General features: G+C 36.5%; 2 long non-coding RNA genes and 1 pseudogene across 2 annotated transcripts; 1 reads left to right on the forward strand and 2 right to left on the reverse strand.

Annotated features, from left to right (window-relative positions):
* Positions 1–1,014: 1,014 nt before the first annotated feature.
* On the reverse strand, positions 1,015–18,629 carry LOC126722295 (uncharacterized; annotated as a pseudogene).
* LOC126723187 (uncharacterized) lies at positions 3,360–6,270 on the reverse strand. Its single transcript, XR_007654190.1, has 3 exons — positions 6,105–6,270; positions 4,347–4,398; positions 3,360–3,854 (listed from the first exon to the last, which is right to left on the reverse strand). It is a non-coding gene; the product is annotated as an uncharacterized LOC126723187 (long non-coding RNA).
* LOC126723186 (uncharacterized) lies at positions 9,045–10,966 on the forward strand. Its single transcript, XR_007654189.1, has 2 exons — positions 9,045–9,230; positions 9,816–10,966. It is a non-coding gene; the product is annotated as an uncharacterized LOC126723186 (long non-coding RNA).
* Positions 18,630–19,790: the final 1,161 nt, after the last annotated feature.

A 19,790-nucleotide genomic window follows, 5' to 3' on the forward strand; every position in this document is an offset into this window, starting at 1 on the left:
TAACTCGCGGCCTGAACTTGCGATTCAATCAAGTTGCGAGGCCAAGTCGTCAGCCAGCTCTGTTTTGAAAAACCTAACTCTTCGCATTCCATTCTTACCCCAATATAAATACCCCTTATACCCACGAAATGTAGAGAGCTTCCAAAGAGAATTTTGAGAAAGAAACCTTAGAGAAAAACAAGATTAACTCATCCCCAATCTTCACATAGAGACTCTTCAAATTCCTCAACTCTCTTCTTCTCCATTGTTACATCCTTGAGAGGTTCATTACCAAAACTTTTTCTCACCATACCCAAATTTGTAAGAAGGTTGTTTGGTGCTTTGGGAAGCAGTTAAGAAGGGACCAATTTCATATTAGTTGATGCTATGGGCTATAGCGGAATCCGGTAAGCTAAAGAAGAAATAGGTTCGGCATAACCTTGTTGGAATGGAGCTTGGAGGGCTTAGGTATACTGGGTAGATTAGGCTTGTAAAGTCTTCTGCTGTTCATGTATCCTAACTAAATTTTTTAGTGGATTATTTACCGCTTGAAGGGCGGCGGAGAGGTTTTACGCCGAGAGCTTCGGTTTCCTCTTCGATAACACATCGTGTGTTGTCCTTGTATTTGCATCTCTCTTCCCTTAATCTTTGCCATTTAATTTCTGCCGTGGATGTGATTTTATTTGATTTAGATTGTTTATCAATTCTGTGTCTAACTTATGTTCATATTCCGCACATTAATTGTTTAAAATTAAGCTTGAATTGGTAACTTGTAAATTTGGAGTCTAAACATTCATAGTGTTTTATACACTATTTGAACATTCATCTTTGACATACAAACGAGATGATTTTTGGATGGAATTCTTCAAGTTTTAATAAGATTTTGGTATGTTAAATATTTCTCAAACTTAACCAGTGCCATTCTTTTTTTCTTTTCTTTTTTTGAGGGAAAGCCATTCTTTATCTACGTCATGAATATACGTCAAGCTTAAATTTTGTAGCGCCCGCACAATTAAAGTTTTCAAATATAATTTTCTAAAACAGAAAATACAATATAAATGTTTTCTTGTTAGCACGATGCTTAGCAGCAATTCTCAACTTCCTTTAGGCATTGCACATTGGATTGACAACAGCCATGATCTTTTCTTCTTGTTTCCTCTTATCCCTTTTCGCCTTGAGATTCTTCCTGATCTCACTGTAAATTTTTACAAAGCTCTGGATGCCTAGAACTTTCCTTAGAGTTTCACAAACTTCCTACGCCAATTGCTTAATATCATCAGGGATCACTTTCCCAGCAAACCCTTCACAAACTTTATATAGGGGTAGAAGGATTTCAAAATAATGCAGGCAATCGTCCAGACTGATTTGTGATGAAATTTTTTCAAAACTATTGAATAAAATTTTCATCTGAATAGCATCCATCTGAAGGGCAATCTTTCCCATTCTTTTAAGCGGATAAGAAATGATCAAATATCGAATATCTTTGGAGTGGTCATGATCCTTTTGATCACTAGATGTAAGAGAGAAATATATGCTTCTCCCTTTTCTTGAATCAAGCAATTGGAAAGCTTTAAGAAATCGGCCTTACTCATGCTCTTCAAGGCTAGACCAGAAATTTGGAGAATCTATGTATTCCATTTGTCCCATTAAAGAATGCACACCACATATTGTGAACACAGTTTTGTGTTATGAGGTTGCTAGTAGCATCATCATTGAATGGTGTCTTCAATTGGCAGCTGAGGTAAACAGCTATAATAAAAAGTCTACTTGGTTTCATAAGAAAATAAGTCCCTCTTGATTTTCTCTGCTAGCATCTATTACATTGGCAAAGTACAACTATACAAGGATATAAGGCGACCTGATATGTGGCGTAACCACATGTGTGGGTGCAAAAGCAGCTCACAGATTGCTTCCCAGATATCCTCGAGATCCCTTTCGAAGAACATATCATGGAACTAATGCAGCATCTTTTCCAACATGACAAGCGAGTAATATGTCTCTCTCCAGGAAGTAATAGCAGTTTCCTCAGAAAAATCTAATTGCCTATTAGTGACAACATTGACAGCCGATTGCAAAATTTTTCCAGTCACAAGCAATACTTTATTGACATGTCTTTGAAATCCTTTCTTCATAACCTCAACTGATAATCCCAAGACCTGGGCAGCAGCACTCTGTAGTTTCTGTGTCTCTTCTAAATATGAATACCAAGATAATGTGTAGTCTAGAATGGAATGAAGTGAATGTGGGCTTACACACTCAATGAGTTTCTTTATAGCAACACTAGTCATGGACCGAAATTTATTATCATGATCGTTGGATAAGCAAATCACCAGATGTGTAAATAATGTCATTATGTCAGTGAGTGCTCATCAACAATTTTTTTTTTTTTTGGAAATTTGACTATGATTGCATGAATCATTTCAAGCACAGATTCTCTCCCAGTTGAATGCTCATATCTTAGATTTGAAAGCAGAAAAGCTAGATGTTGTTGCAAATGTTTTACAAAAAGCTGATAACCAAGTAAAAATTGCAACAAAATTTGACTAGATTTCTTTCGAATTGAATCCACTTGACTTGTCACCATCAATTCCCCAACTTGAGTTACAAGATCATACATCTCAAGAACAACTAGCATGTGATTAACAATTGCCTTGAGCAAAGAAAGGGCAAGGCTAGAAGGATTTCTTTTGAGATCAACAAACAGGGGAAACTGAATTAACAGATGTAACTGAGCTGATGAGAGGGTAATTTTGCTACTCTGCAGAAGCACAGCTAGCAATCTTAGACATGACTGCATTAGAGGACTACTAGAAGATACCAAATCTTGTGCAATATCCAAGACTGCCACCTTTAATTTATCAACTTAAGACTCTAGGGATTGTAAAGGCAATCTTACCAATGGAGTAAGGCATGTCACACCCCAAACCCCAAAGGGTCCAAAGCATGAAAAAGAAGTCTCAAAATACCTGTAGATTTTTCCTTTTCGACAATCCAATTCATAAAAATCATATCAAGTACCAACATCAAGAATTATCATAATAATTCCATTGAATATACTCTCAAAGTAAGTCAGAGCTCTAATCAATAATTACAAGGACCGTTGACCACAAAAAAATAGAGGTTTGAATAAATAATTGCATATCTTCAGCTTGTACCATCAGTGGGAATAACGTCACAACCATTATAATATACAAAAGAACGAGTCAAACCTATTCTAAAATGTACATCATCTAATATCTCCATTACAAAAGTTCAACTTCTATCAGTAGTTAGTCTAACTACTGTTAGCCACCAAAAAGCTGTCTCAAAAGATTGTTGCCTACTCTGAAAAGTTTATAAAATAATGGGATAAGACAGAGCCCAGTAAGTAGCATAATTAATGGGGGTGGGGGAAATGCAAGTTTTATCTTCAATAATAATAATATGACAAGAATTATTTAATAATGAAATACAAAGTTTCTTAAAGTAAATACCTTGAAACTGTATACTATAATCTATAAGCACCAACAATATAATTTCCAAAGCCATTATATCTAACATAAGGTAATTTATCACAAATATACCACACTATCACATAGATCAGTCAGGGGATCCACCCATTCACAACTGGCATGATATTGTCATCTTTGGTATGCAGACTCTTGACCCCGTGGATAATAGCCTCACCCATACCCTCAAGGTTTTTCTCTCCCCCCATGGGCAGCAGAGAGAGCGCATCAAATAAAACCTCTCTTGCATGTGGTCTCTTGGCCCCATGGGCAGCAACCTCACCCACACACAATCAAGGAACCTCTTCCCCCCATGGGCAGTAAGGAAGAACGCATCATCCAAAGTGAAAGGGCACTGACCTGGATTTGATTCCATTGTCACAAAGACTACGGAAACCAAATCAGGTGATCACCGGGAAATCACACATGGCATGGTATTAAAACAACTCACAGATTACATTACTTTGAAACACATAATTCATATCCAAGTAGTTTTAGAAAAACCTTAAATAATTTAACTTCCACAAAGTTTGTAAGGTTTTCAACTTCATTCTTGTCAAAAGATTTTCTATCAATTTCCCACATAACAAGACAAGATAAGCATCTTTAAGTTTTCTAATATATCATGAATTCCAAGATTTCCTTATCAAAGATTATATAAAAGATGCTCATTTTTCCATATCAACAATTCATGCATTTCCCCAAATGCAATACCAAATATGATGCACTTTTCATATATAATAATATATAATAGGGTCACGATAGAATACTTTTAAGAAAACATATATCCCTATATAATTTTCCAAAATGTGTTTGACCCAAAAACAACATTTATAAAACATGATCATTTTCCAAAAATCCCATTAAAAAGCTACTTACCTCGCAACCGCAAAAGCCTAATTCTCCAAGCTCCAAGGAGATTAGCTAGAACCTAAAAAATATCAAGTAAACCTATCACAATAAGCATAGAGCTTGAAATTGTATCTAGCTACAATTTAGGAATTGCCAAATGAGCACTTAATTGGGCAAGCCTAATATTTAACCTCATCAATAATAATATATTTCTACTTCCAAAGTTTCTCAACAAATTGATTCACAAGGCATAAACTCCAATTTATAAAATTAACCCATTTAATATCATCTCTGTAAGGTTGAATTTATTCAACCATCTAATTGGCTTTATTCCGTGCCAAATTTGCTTGTAATTCAGCATTTAGTAACCCTGTATTTAGGTGGGATTGTTGTAAGGGTAGTGAGTGAGATAGTGTGAAGATTGCTCAAGAATGTGCAAGAAAACAGAGTGTCGCGGCTGGGACTCGCGGCTTCAACCCGCCAGAAGATGCACACGTGCCAAGCATGCTGGAAGATGAACAGTCATGCTAGCTGGAGCACTACAGGACAAAACAGGACAACTGGCCATACGGTTAACTCGCGACTGGAACTCGCGACTTAGTTAAGTCGCGAGGTCAAGCCGCGAGCCACCCCTGTTTTGGAAAAACCTGACGTTTCGCATTCCTCTTCACTCCAGTATAAATACCCTTTTAACCCACTATTGAAAGAGAGCTTCCAGAGAGAATTTTGAGAGAGAAACCCTAAAGAAAAACCAGATTGTTTCACCCACAATCTCTACCTTAGAGTCTCATCAAATTCCCTCACTCTCTTCCTCTCCATTGTCAAAACCTTGAGAGGCATTATACCAAACCTGGTTCTCACCATTATCATCTCTGTGAGACAGACGTTTGGAGTTCTGGGAAGCAGTTAGGAAGGAGCCAATCTTCATTGGTTGATGCTACGGTGTAGTAGCGGAATCCGGAAAGCTAGAAAAGAAAAAGGTTCGGCGCAACCTCGTTGGAGCAAGAAGCTTGGAGGGCTTAGGTGCACTGGGTAGATTAGGCTTGGAGGGTCTATTGCTGTCCTTGTATCCCAACTGTATTTTCTAGTGGATTGATTACCGCTTGGAGGGCGGCGGAGAGGTTTTTCGCCGAGGTCTTCGGTTTCCTCTTCGATAACACATCGGGTGTTATCTTTGTGTTTGCATCTTCCTTCCTCTCTATCTCTGCCTTTACATTATCTGCTGTGGTTTATTTTGTTATGGCTTAGATAGTTGTTTAACCAATTTCATATTATAGCATATGTTAAGTTTCCGCACACTTGTTGTTTGACATATTGCTTGTGTTGGTTAAGTTGGTTTTTGGGGGTCTAAACGTTCAAAAGTGTTTTTGTACACGTTTTTGAACTTTCAATCTCCAACATCATGACTAGCTTCCATGAAATTTACACTACATCATTAAGAGACCCATGAAAGCAAAATCAAAATATCCTCCAAGACAAGAAATTTAGAACTTCAACTAACTCCAAATAAACTCAATGGCAATGAAAAAATTAGATTTACCAACCATCACATGTTATAACTCAAAACTCCTAAATTTTCCACAATAAATAAAATTTAGGTAGTCATCATTAGCACAAACCATATACCCACTCATCAAATAATTCTACCAACACAAAACCCATATATACAAACACATAAATATCACTTCCAATACTCATAAATTACACGGGTATCATTATTAAAGCTTAGATAAAATAACCTTAAGCAAAAGTGTAAAACCTACCAAAAATATTAGAAATTTTTACCTCAAATAAAGGATGTGAAGGTGTTTATGAGTTCACAACAATTTTCCGGTGATCTTGCCGGAAAATGATGGTAGAAATGGTGGTGGTGGTGGTGGTGGTGGTGGTGTTGGTGTGGAAGTACAAGTGAGAGGATAAAAGAGTAGAGAGGAGTGTATGAGAGAACAAAAAATGAAAAGAAAGGAAGAGTGAGGCGGCCAAAGAGTAAAAAGTGGTGGGTAGTGGGGTTGGGTGGGGCACGTGGAACCCAAAAAAATCTGATCTTGACTTTTTTTTTTTTTTTTTTTTATTAAAATAAATTTGACTGGGACGTTACAAGGCAACTAAGGGATGCAGATAAAATATCTTCAAACCTGGAACCTAAGCAGTTGCCTAGAAGTGTGACAAAAGGATCCAACATTGATAACACATGTTCATCAATTTTGTCCCGTTTCAAACTTCTTAGTCGTTTATGCAATATCCTGAGAGCAAACACAATAATAAGATGTGAAGAATGTAGATACATTCACAACTCGGCCTGAAGTTATTCTTTTTCCACTCATGTCTTTTCTAGGATTTTTTCTTGCCTCTGCAACCAATGATTGTTCACCTTGACCATTTCCATCTTTAATCCCATATTCAATGAGGCCATACACAAAGATGAATACGTCAGTCTGATCTACAGATGGATTACGTTCAATACCAACAGCTATGTGATTCAACATCCTTTCCAATTCTGTTTTGACTTTTGGTGTCATCTGCTTCTGTAAATGAGTTGTAACAGGTGAAAGAAGCTTCAAGGCATGGGTTTTGAATGTCATACTCTGGGCAATAAATTCCAGTGTTTTAAAAGACATTCGTGTCTTTGTTTCTTTCATTTTTGAAGCAATCTTTCCCACTTCTTTTTCTTCAGCAACATCTCCCTGTATGTCATTTTCTACTATGGAAAAGAGATCTCCCAAACAGTAATCCAACTTCCCAATGACGGGTATTAAAAGAGACTTGGACAAGATGAAATTGAGTGTGTATCCCAATACATGCATTTCAAATCCTCGTTTCAAGGCCACTCGCAAAACCCTGAGCACAAACTGCAGATATTCCAGCCCAAGCTCCTTTAAACAAGCAGCCAAAGCTGATCTAGCTTCATCACGTATACTTTCTCCATCACATCCCCAGGAAGCAACGTAGCAAGATTGATGTTAATGTTGGGGAGATAAACACCTTGGGAAACTTCCTTGAATAATTAATATAACATATAGAGACACACTTTAACCCAAAAGGCCTAAGCCCGATGGGCATGTGCTCAATTATGTTATATTAATCACTCATTCTTGTAACCCAACAGTTAACGCTGACCTTATCAGGCTTAGAATTCAGTAGCTTCTGTATCTTCGGGAGAATAGTTTTATGCTGGCACGTCTGTATCTCAGTTGCAATATTAGAAGTACTACACCCGTGCAAAATGGCTGAAGAACCACTACCAATGGTCACGGAGTCGGAATCATTCACGAAAGAGTCGTCGCCTTCTTGGCTCTTAGAAATTTCTAGAAAATGAAATTGGTCCAGAATAGAGCAAGTTGGTCTCAATAAGAGCTTTTGCTTGTCCGGTTTCAGAGTAATCTCTCGAAGGCATCTAACTAATAATGTAAGAGCATCCACAGCAGTGGAGCTATTTTTTTAGCTATTTGACACCACAAAAAGTCACTTTATCTATTTTACCTACTCATTTTACAAAACAACCTACAGTAGTGGATCTATTTTAACTTTCAACACAATAAAATAATATAAACATCAAAATAAAATAATATATTTACCACAATGAAATAATACACCCCACTGCCAAAAAAAAAAAAAAACACCAATCATCTGAGGATTCTGAATAACAGTAAGCAAACCCAAAACCCCAGCCACCTCCACTGTCCACAGGCCACCATTAACACAACCTAAATCCATCAATTTTGAAACAAAATCATCTCAAAAACCAACCAAAATCACACATAAAAATAACAAAAATTCAACAATCCCACAAATCCAGTAAAAAAAAAACCAGGGACAACCAACAAAAAAAACCCACACCACCGCCACAGCCAACAGTAATGGCTTGGGACAACCCATCACCACCACGAACATAGACCACAAACACAACCCACGAACATAACCCAATCAACAACCCACCACCACCACCATAAACCCACCTCAACAACCAGCACCCACAACTCTGATTTAAAAAAAAAAAAAAAAAAAAAAAAAAAAAAAAACCCACCACCACCAGGTTTGGGTCACCAGCGGCTTGAGACTTGTGTCGGCAACAGCTTAGGACTTGGGTCGCTGGCGGCTTGGCGGGCAGTGGCTAAGGAGTGGTGAGGAGTTGGAGGAAGAAAGAAATAAAAAAATGAAGGTGGAGAAGAGAAGGGCTGGGTTCAGTGAAGAAGAAAGGTGAAGTAGTAAGAAAAAATAAAGAAAAAATGGCTGGAGGAAGGAACAAAAAAAAAAAAAAATATATATATATATATATATATATATATTGAAAGGGAGAAGTGCTGGGTTTAGTTCGGTGAAGAAGAGTCAATGTGAACAAGAAAGAGAAAAGAAAGAATGAGAGAGAAAAGCTTAATTTAATAAAAGAGGAGGGAGAAATCAATTAAAAAAAATATATATATATATATATATATATATTTTTTTTACCTTTAAGCTACAGTGCACATCTAAAGATAGATGTGCACTGTAACGAAGAAGCTAAATTTTTTAGCTTTACCTCCACTGCTGCAACTCTTCTTTTGTGATTAATAGCTATATTTTTAGAAATATAACTATTTAGCACCACTGCTGTGAGTGGTCTAACACCCCAGCCCAAGTCAAAAAAACAAAAAATAAGGGTGGTCAGATTTTTGACTCACGTGAGCCCCACCCACCTACCCCTTAATTTCCCACCACTCCTTTTCTCTTAAAATTTCTCCCCTTTGGCCGGCTGGCTCTCCTCTCTTCTCACTTTGCTCTCTTTTTCTTTTTCATTTTGTCTCAAACACCCACAATCCCCTCTCACACTCCCTCACTCTCCCACCGATGCATCAATTCACCCTTCCACCATTATCTTCTGGCGAAAAAGCTCCATAAAAACCTCTTAAACTCCTACATCTCATCTTATTTAAGGTAAGAGCTTTTATACTTTTTGTGGGTTTTCATATTTTGCTAGAGGTTTTTTGTAATCTAAGTTTTGAAAGTGATATTCTTGTGATAATGTTTATGGGTTTTGCTTTGGTGGACCTATTTGGGTGAATGGTTGTGGATTTTGTACAATAGTAGCCATTTGAGATTTACCCATAGTAAAGATTTGGGGGTTTTGATTTTCTAATGTGAAACAATTGATAAATCTAATTTTTATTATTTATTTGGAACTAGTGGAGGATTTACATTTGGGGTTTGTAATGGTGGATATGGTTATATATGTTGTTGTTTTGTGGGTCTCTTGAAAATGACATGTATGTTGAGGAAGAAATTCATAAAGTGTTGGGGTCTCTTATGGTAAAGAAAAGGCTTTGAATGATATGATTATAAATTGGAGTCTAAGCCTTGTAAATGAAATTGTTGATAAACTTTGGAAGTGAAATACATTATTTCTGAGGTTAAGTACTTAGGCTTGCCTAATTAATTTCTTATCTAGTGATTTATAATTCATAGCTAGATAAAATGTCAAGCTTTATGCTTATTGTGATAGGTTTGTCTGGTATTGTTTAGGTTCTAACTAATCTCCTTTGGAGTTTTGGAACTACGCTTTTTGCGGGTTGCAAGGTAAGTAGCTTTTAATAGGATTTTTGGAAAATAACCATGTTGTATAAACATTGTTTTCGGGTCAAACACATTTTGGAAAATTAATGGTGGAACTATGTTTTTCTAAAAAGTGTTATGTTATGACCCTACTATATATGATTATATATGAAAGTGCATATTTTTATTGCATATAGAGAATTGCATGATTCGTTAGCATGGAAAAGACTAGCATCTTTGATTGAAATCTTGAGAATGCGTTTTATGGATTCAATGCATTATTTGCAAATTCTAAAGATGCTTTATCTTTCCTTGTATTATTTGGGAAATTTACGCAAAATATTTATGTCAAGAAATAGTTTAGAGGACTTTGAGAATATTGTGGCTATTTGGTTATTGAAATATTTTATGAAACTACTTGGAAGTGAACAGTGTATTTTAAATACATTAACTTGTGAGCTTTTGACATGGTTTTGTCATTATGCCATGATATTGGTGATTACCCCGTCTGTGTGACGATCTGTCTATGTGACGATCCATCTGTGTGACGACCCCGTGTGTGTGACAACCTGTCTGTGTGACAACTCGTCTTTGTGACGACCTTGTCATGTGGCCTTGGGTGAGGTTTCTGGATTTGAAATGGTATTGGATATTTTATGGCTCACAATGAATAATATGTAGTTTTATAATTACTTTGGGAAGCTTAGTGCTACAATATGTCTATTATTCTTGTCATAATGTTAAAGGGAATTTATTTTGCAGAATTCAAATGGAAATTCCCAAATTTTAGCATGTCTGTAAAATGTTCATTGTTATGAAACTTACATTTCCCCCTCCCCCATTAATTATGCTACTTACTGGGCTCTGTCTCATTCCATTATTTTATAAACTTTTCAGAGTAGGCAACAGTCTTTTGAGACAGCTTTTTGATGGCTAACAGTAGTTAGACTAATTACTGATGAAGACTGAACTTTTGTAAGGGGTATATTAGATGGTATACATCTTAGAATAGGCTTGACTCATTCTTTTATATATTATAGTGGTTGTGACATTATTTCCACAGATGGGACAAACTGATGATATGTAATTAATTATTCAGACTTCTATTCTTTTGTGGCTAATGGTCCTTATAATTATTGCTTAGAGCTCTGATTTACTTTGAGAGTATATTCAATGAAATTATTATAATAATTCTTGATGTTAGTACTTGATATGATTTTTGTAGATTGAATTATCAAAAAGGAAGAATAAAAAAATCTACAAGTACTTTGTGTACGTAGTATTTCTCATGCTTTGGACTCTTTGGGGTTTGGGGCGTGACAAATAATGCATAGTATGACTTCCATTCCGCATGACCAGAAATTGCTGCAAGGGCCTCTATGCATGCACCTCTAACATGTTCTCCTTTTCCGTCTTGTACATCAAACAAAATATTAAAAAAGAGTGGCACAAAAAACCTATTTATGATTCCCTCCGACATATTGCTAGTACTGATAACATTCTTAAAACGTAATAATGCCCTTGCTCTCCTATGCCTCTGCAAATGAATAATATTATTGAAAAAATCTACTTCAGCATCATTACTGCACAGCATCCCCAATGAATTAAGATTTGCTACTTCTGGAAGTTTCAACACCATTTCTCGTAGTAAATCTATCCATTCCTTTTTTATAATAGTTTCTCTACTCAATGTATTCCCCACATGCTTCAAAAGAAATTTATTTGTTATACGCTGAATAGATGCTCTCAACCAACAACCATCATCAGAAGTAATCATCTTAGCAATTACTTCTTGGTGACTTTTTCCTTCTTGGCTGATAACTAGTGCAGAAAATTCAATAAACGAACACATTGACCTAAAAGCACTATGCCTTAAGATCAATTCTTCGGATGACATATCATACATACAATGTGATAAAATAAGCAACACATCATCCTCGTGAATAGTATAGAAGAAATCAACACAAATCTTTTCATAAGCATTGACTATAGGGTCGTAATCAAGTCCACCCATTTCTGCAGCAGAGGTTGCATTCAAGTCACGAACAAGTTTTGCCACTAACAGGATAGAAAGATCCACTTCAGCAAGAGAATCAAGAAGATCACAAATAGATAAACGCATAGCCAGTTCAACAGAAGCAAGTAGTGGAGAAACTGCATTCAAAATTGTTTTAGTACTGTCGCTCCCTAACACTGGTATAATATCTCGAAAGACTTGCACAGCTTCAGAACAAAGATCAGAATTTTGAGCTCTCTTTGCTAAAAATGTGAGCAAGATATCTACAAATTTTCTTGCTAGCAATGGATCCTTTATATACTTTGATAATAATTTGAAAATTCTTATGTCTCTCTCCCCAGGACATTTGACCAATTTCCTATTGGTGGCACTATCACTTAGGAAATGGCAATGCAAGCTGCAGATAAGTGCCTCAAGGTTTGGAAGTAGAACTCTTTTTGCAGTCTCATCTTTATCATCCAACTCACTAGATTCAACAAGTTCTCAACGAACTTAAGAACACAGATACAATAGCTTCAGAAGCTGACTTGACACTAAGTATTGAAAATATATCCGGAACAAGTTTTGTTTCTCTACTTAGCAGTGATACAAGCCTGTGGCTTCTACTCATAGCAACAAAGCAAGAGAATAATGAACTTGGCTTCTCACTACTGGAACCCTCCTGTTTAAAACCGTCAACTAAATTTTTCACGGATGGAAAGAACAGGTCACAGAACTCAACTGAATTCATGATCTTCATGCCTATTGAGGACAAAAGAAATTACTTTCAGGCATAGAGACCTTAAATCTTTGAACTGCTTCATAGCACTGCTAGTCAGGACGTGATTTGTTGGAGCACCGTCTTTCTCAAGTAAAGTTATGTCAGCACTAGAATGATCTTCAAGTGAGGAAAATCCATTGCACTTTGCAACGTCAATATTTGATGCACAGCTTCCCAATAGCCGAACAATACACCCCATTAATAGATCAAGAAAAGGTCTAAGATGCAATTCATCAAAAACTCCTATAACATCTTCAATCACATGCAGAAAACCATATCTTTTCTTCCAAGACAGAGCTATTATATCATCCACGGTGAAATGTTTTCACTCCTACCAAAATGAATGCATTTAACAAATAAACAAGAGCATACTATATAATGTTTGACTTGGAGAAACCAACATTGACCTATCCAATCTAGATTAAGCTGGGGATCATTTTGTCTGGCAACCAAAATTGACATTTTCCATTATCTAGATTTGCACGGATCATTTGTTTCTTTTTCTTTTTCTTTTAATATCTTAGAACTTTCAAAGGACATGACATTAGCATTTGAAAAATTGATTGGCCTTTCTTTTTCACGTACGATTTACATTTACTTTATTACAGATAGATAGAGGTACAAGTTTCCTCTTTGACTTATCTTCTTAATTATGCTAGAGGCATAACTTTTGGCACAACTTTATACCACAAATCATAACATGGTTAGTTTTGATGGGTAAGAGTGTGTCCCCACATGGCCCACTAACATACTTTTGCCAAGCTCAACTTGTCATGTGGCGAGTTGTGACACAAAATTATGCCAAAAGTTGTGTCCTTACATAATTCTTATCTTCTTGCCAAAAAAAATAAAGACGTACAAGAATAGAAGAATTAGTGACAAAGAATTCTAAAAACGTGTTTTATTTTTTTATTTAATTTTTTATGTATGAAGAATTAATTCTAAAAACGTGTTATGAATAAGAAAGACACAAGCTCTTATTTTTCTTCTAATTATGATTTTTTTGGTGGACGGATAATGGTGACAAACAAAGAGCACGCACAATAGAAAGCAAAAATATTTATGCAATAATGCATGTACACCAGTGGTAGCACAAACAAATCACCAACTAAGTTAATATGCAGCGAAAAATAAATTGGCATGGTGATTTGTTTACGAATGGGGAAAACCTACATGGCAAAAACCCCACCAAGTGATTTTAAGGTCACCACTCTCGAGAATTCACTATTATCACAACAAGCAGTTACAAGTAAAGGAATCCATATACCTTATACTAACTTATAGTTGAATCCTTTCCTCAATACCCAATTGGACTTGTTCTGTAGTGACAGTTTCTCCTTTTCAATGCATGGCTCCCAGTACATGACTAACCATTTCGATACGCGAATCCTAGTACACGACTTACTCACCAACTTGAGAAAGATATTGGTTGTAAAGTTCTTCAGTTCATCAACATGATGAAGATCACGAAACTCCTTGGTTATAAAACCCTACGATGTACAAACACAGCAGCTTCTTGAATAGAAAAATGAACTAAGGCATATGTTTCTGATTCATAATATGCTTGTGAAAAACTTTTGCATTGAGTTGCATCACTTGTAACGGCCCTTAAAACAATCCTTATATATGTTTAAGGTTGTGAGAAAAGAAAGCCCAAACATCTATTTACGGATTAGAGTGAAATCAGATCTGAAAAACTGATTTTCTTAAATCTTGACAGATACTCTATCTATTGAGCAGCTATCGAGCATCAGGCTTAAATAGCCTTTTAAACCCCAATAGATACTAGCTGTTGAGTTTTAAAATTCAGCACTTCTTTACTTGATTCTTGGACAAACTTGAATAGTTTTAACACTTGAACTTGAAACCTTATTCCTTGAAGTATTAAACACATCCTAGATCTACCCAATTACAAGTAAAATGCGTTTTTTCAAAGGATTAGCCAATTCTATATTGACATATATTCCTAATATGATTCACATATATCCTAACAATCTCCCATTTGGCAATCCGTAACAAAACCACAACAAATCAATGAACATATGAAATAAGTCATAAATCACTCAACTCATACTTACTTATTAAATACAATAAAATCTATCCTAACACAAACTCTTGAAAAACTTTGCAAGAAAAGAGTTCATGGCAAGAAGACTTTGACAACCTGTATTTCTGAAACACTTTAAACAAAACTCATTACGGCATCTTAGTGTGAAATAGAAATAAAAGATTGCATACAATTATAGAAGCATATGCATAGAGAGAGAAAAGAAACAACACATGTAAGAATAGGTGAATAACATACATCAACATATATATATATATATATATATCCAAAGATAAGTACAATGTATGTCAAATGGTCACAACACCGGTATACATAAGGTAAATGTAAAAGAAAGAAATGAAAATACATAATAACCTCACTACATCTCTCAAAATATAAACACTCCCCCTAACAAAAAATCTCCTATGCTAACTCTCCCTCTATGTATATGACTACTCTTATATCGAAAACTACTTCCCCTTTTTGTCACGGATGACAAAAGGTAAGTAAATCAAACAGTCATCTCATCGTCACTGGGCGAGCTAGCATCCTCATCATCGTCGTCAAAGCCACCATCATCGTCCTCGTCCTCAGATGCCTCTGGAGAAGGAAAGGGAGACTCTACGAAGCCACCAAGGCGAGCTTACCATTGAGCAATATGGCCAACACAGGTGTCCACCTGACACAACTCATTACTAAGCGTGTCAAGGTGAGCATCCATGCACTGCAGCTACGCCATGACCACCTCAAGGGTCACACCACCTACCAATGAAGAAGATGCGGATGTGGAAGGAGCAGAGGAAGGAGTCGCTGTCTCTATCCGTGGCCGCTTCGGTCGAAGCTGGGCCTCGCTCCATCTAATGGTAACCGTATTTATGGCAAACATAACCATAAAATGAGGAGACTCGGGATAAGAGACAGAAAAATGGCGAAGAATCCGCGTGATAGCCGAAAGAAAAATGAGCTTATCACAAGTCGCTGTATCCCTATAAGCATCTATGAAGGATAGGTGAAGTGAGAGGGAAAAATAATGGTAAGCCTCTCATGGAGGGACAACAAAAATCAAGCACGAGGCTCTGTGATAGAATTATAGTGAGATAGAGGATGGAGAACAAATGTCATCACCATGTTAAGGAATCTTGGACCTTTTGCAAAGCTCGAGCAAGGGGTGTTTTGATGGTCACCCCCAAAATGAAAGCATCTCACAGAAAAGAGACGAGAGTTCGTCTTTGGACACAGTCCTCTGACGATCGCAGCTAGGGTAGTCAGGATGCACTACCCTAGGAACGTGTAGTATCTCAGATACAATATCAAAAGTGACTACGATGCGCATACCTCAAACGTGAGTGACAAAATGAGGTACTGAATAATCGAATCTGTGCATATTGGAGTAAAACTCTTGTATGATCATGAAGGGACAAGTGACTGGGATGCCACACAGTGACTCCCAACCCCTACTGTAGATGATAGTGGGAAATTCAGTATCGAAAAAATCCAATAGAACGTCTTGGCATTCCGTACGAATGCCTCGTTGTAAGAAGTTCTAGGAAAAGTCCTTACGAGCTTTATCATCACAGAACCTGACGTAAGATGGAGTGGGGTCAGAAGAGGAAGAAGAAGAAGATGCCTCGGAACGAAAAGGGTTCCAAGACGGAGTAGATTTGCGTTTAGGTGCCATAGAGCAGACAGAGAGTAAAATCTTGATCTAGGCTGAAAATCACTTGGGAATGAAATTTGGAGTGAGATAGAAGTTTTTGGGAAGAGGAAGAGACATTTTCTATCGAGAGAGATCAGGGAGAAATGAGAGAAATGTTGCGCGGACCCCATATATAGAAATCCCAGTTTCTCAATGGATCGAGAGCTGTCGAGAATTAAAAAGCGAGAAATAGCTATCGAGGAGCTATCGAGAGGTGTCCACAACAAATAAACTTCGATGGATCAAAAAGCTATCGAGCATCTATCGAGCATACAGAAACTTCCTTGATGGATCGAGAAGCTATCGAGAAACTATCGAGAATGTGATAAAAAGAAGTTCAAGGGGCTCGATAGATAACCTAGCTGTCGAGAGGTGTCTAGCAGCTGTCAAGATTGCTTAAAAATAGTTTTTCAAGAAAAGAAAAACACAAATATGAAAGCAATCAAGCATGCTACACAACCAAAGATCCAAACAACATTCTAAGCTCTCAAAGTCATCTCTCAACAAGAAAAAAATGTCAAGCACATAGATCCAAAACACACACACACTAAACAAGTCTAACCAATTTTATATTTTAAAAACAAGTTAAGACAGTTTAGTAAGCATACATTAACACATGTATTCCTTGTAATGGCCAAATCATATTGTACCTGCACATGTATCAAGAGTAGCAAAGAATATTACGTGTTGTGTGTGAAAAATATCGCAAGATTGCATAAGTGTCTACACGCTATGAAGAAAAATATCACTTTAATTCACACACAATCATAACTGTTTAATGGGGACTATCACCTTCAAGGTACATCCTATAACTCTCACATCTCCTAGAAGACACACTTACAATCATATATAAAACATTTTGATTCTTTTTGCTTTTATTTTTCTTTGCATATTTTCTTTTAAGCAAACCATGCATGGGCATATAAGAAAGAAAAAAAAAATATCCAATGATGTTAAGTTTTTGACATTATACTTTTGCTATACTAAAACATACAGATATCATTTCATGATTGGCGGACAACAATGGTGAGATGGGTATTTATGCCTTTCTCTTAGAATTTTCTAGTCCTTCCCGTCAAAAAGAGTGATACGAGTGTTAAACACAAAAGATTACTTAATCTTACTCATCACAAACACAAGCCACAAAACTCATTTGCCTAGTTGTGCATAGAAATACTCATCTAAACTACAAAAGATACAAAGTTTAGAAAACTTTGTTTCAATAGTCATCCAAGGTACACAAATACCAATGTACACAAATACGCACTGTTTTTGTATTTTTCTGATTTTTCAAATTTTTTTATTATGAAATACAAAATAAAGCAAAACTGAAAAATAAACAAACAAAAACGTGTTAAACAAAGCAATACATAAAACTAGACTGACTCAAAACAAGAAAGTAAAACATACAAATAATGCAAAATCAACAACAAGAAGGAGAGAGAAAAAAAGTGACTAAATCACTTGAAGCCTTTTTCCTTCCACACTTTGGAAGAACATTTCCATCGTGCAAACCCTTGATCCAGTGTGAGGGGGAAGAATTGAAACCATTTAAATTTGAAAGAAACATGAGAGCTTTAAGTAGATCTCCAAGAGGAGCAAAAGAGGATGGAAACTAATTTTGGATTCTCAATGAGATCATACTGTGGCTCTATTGAGTGGCTAACCACTTATATCAATTAGGTCGAGTATGTCCAACTACTCCATAATGATGACAGAGATGTTGCTTCTTCTGTTTAGGTTTTTGAGTGTTTCCCTTCTTAGCCCTAGGGTTTTTAATCTCTTTCTTTCCGATTAAGGGGTGCTCCTAAGATAGATTTACCCTTATCTAAGTTTTCACTTGCTAACACATTTTTTACATCATTGTTTTCAAATTCAACATTATTAGTAGGAGAAACAAAAATAGTAGTACTAGTAGAAGCAATACTAGGAGAAGAAAAATCATACCCTAAACCGATTCAATCAGAAGCAAATATCTGAATGTTGAGCATTTCGTCAAGCTTTGCACTTGAAGTCCTTTCCAACTGTGCTCTGACTTAGAATAACTCTACCTCAAGCTTTTTGGTCTTTTCAGCCAATAAATTGTTCTCAAATCGCAGTGCTCCAATTATCTGATTTGCTTCATCAAATTTTGTGGAAAGCTCTTCTTGATTAAGTTCCAAATCACTCAACTTCTTGGTGGCCAACCTATATAGTTTCTTATGCTTCTCAGAAACCTTATATAACTTCTCATAGGTTGTATGAATATCATCTTGATCGTCCATATTCTCGAACTTAGAATCCACCAAGTCCTCTTCATCATCCCTATCTTCAACAATCCCCTCAATAGGATTTACAGTGGCAATGAAGGCATTTAGGATTCCATCATCCTCATTATCAGAATCATCCTCAGGCTCGGTGTCGCTCAAAGTAACAGCAAGTGCCTTGCTCTTCCCAATGGTCTTGAGATACATAGGGTACTCTTGTTTCATGTGACTAAAGCCTTAACACTTAAAGCACTTTGGTCCTGAGAGAACAGTGTACTGACCGCCATCCCTAGCATCCTTCTTTCCTTTGTCTTGGTTCTTGAACTGAGATGAACTGGATTGCTTGTGGTTTTTGTCAAATCCTTTAGCATTGGCATTCTTCATAAACTTTTTGAATTGCCTTGTGATATAGGATTTCATCTCAGAATCTTCATCGTCTGAAGACTCATTAGTGTCACTGCTCTTGGCCTTCAATGCCATGCTCTTACACTTACTAGATTTCTCAATCCTTATCAAACTCAACTCATGGGTCTACAAATTGCCAACCAGCTCTGTCAAAGGAATTTTTTCAATATCCTTTGATTCCTCAATTGCGGTGCTCTTGGCATAAAATTTCTCGGGTAGAGATCTGAACACCTTTCTAACAATCTTAGGTTCAAGAATGGTTTCCCCAAGATTAAAAACTGAGTTCACTATGTCTTTAAGCTTGGCATAAAACTCATCGAATGACTCATCCTCTTCCATCTTAATCTCTTCAAAGTTCGTGGTAAGCCTCTGAAGTTTTGAATCCTTGACAGCCTTAGTTCCTTCATAGGTTGTCTGGAGGATGGTTCATGCTTCCTTCGCAGTTTCAGTAGAGGATATCTTTTTGAACTTCTCATTCGTGACCGCACTGAATAAAGCATTCAATGCCCTGCTGTTGAAGTTTTTTGTCTTGATCTTAGCATCATCCCAATCGGCCAGCGCTTCCTTTAGTTTGGTCTAACCTATCTCCATAACTTGCCACACTTTCTCATTTAAAGACTATAAGAAAGCTCTAATGCTTACTTTCCAGTATGCATAATTAGTTCCATCAAATAAAGGAGGTATAATAAAAGATTATCTTCTATCCATGACAAACAGGAGTCAATCGATCACACAGTAAAGATTAAAATCTAATCAGAGTGTGCCTACTCTGAT

This window comes from Quercus robur, chromosome 4 (assembly GCF_932294415.1).
Source record: "Quercus robur chromosome 4, dhQueRobu3.1, whole genome shotgun sequence".
Classification (NCBI taxonomy): Eukaryota; Viridiplantae; Streptophyta; class Magnoliopsida; order Fagales; family Fagaceae; genus Quercus; species Quercus robur.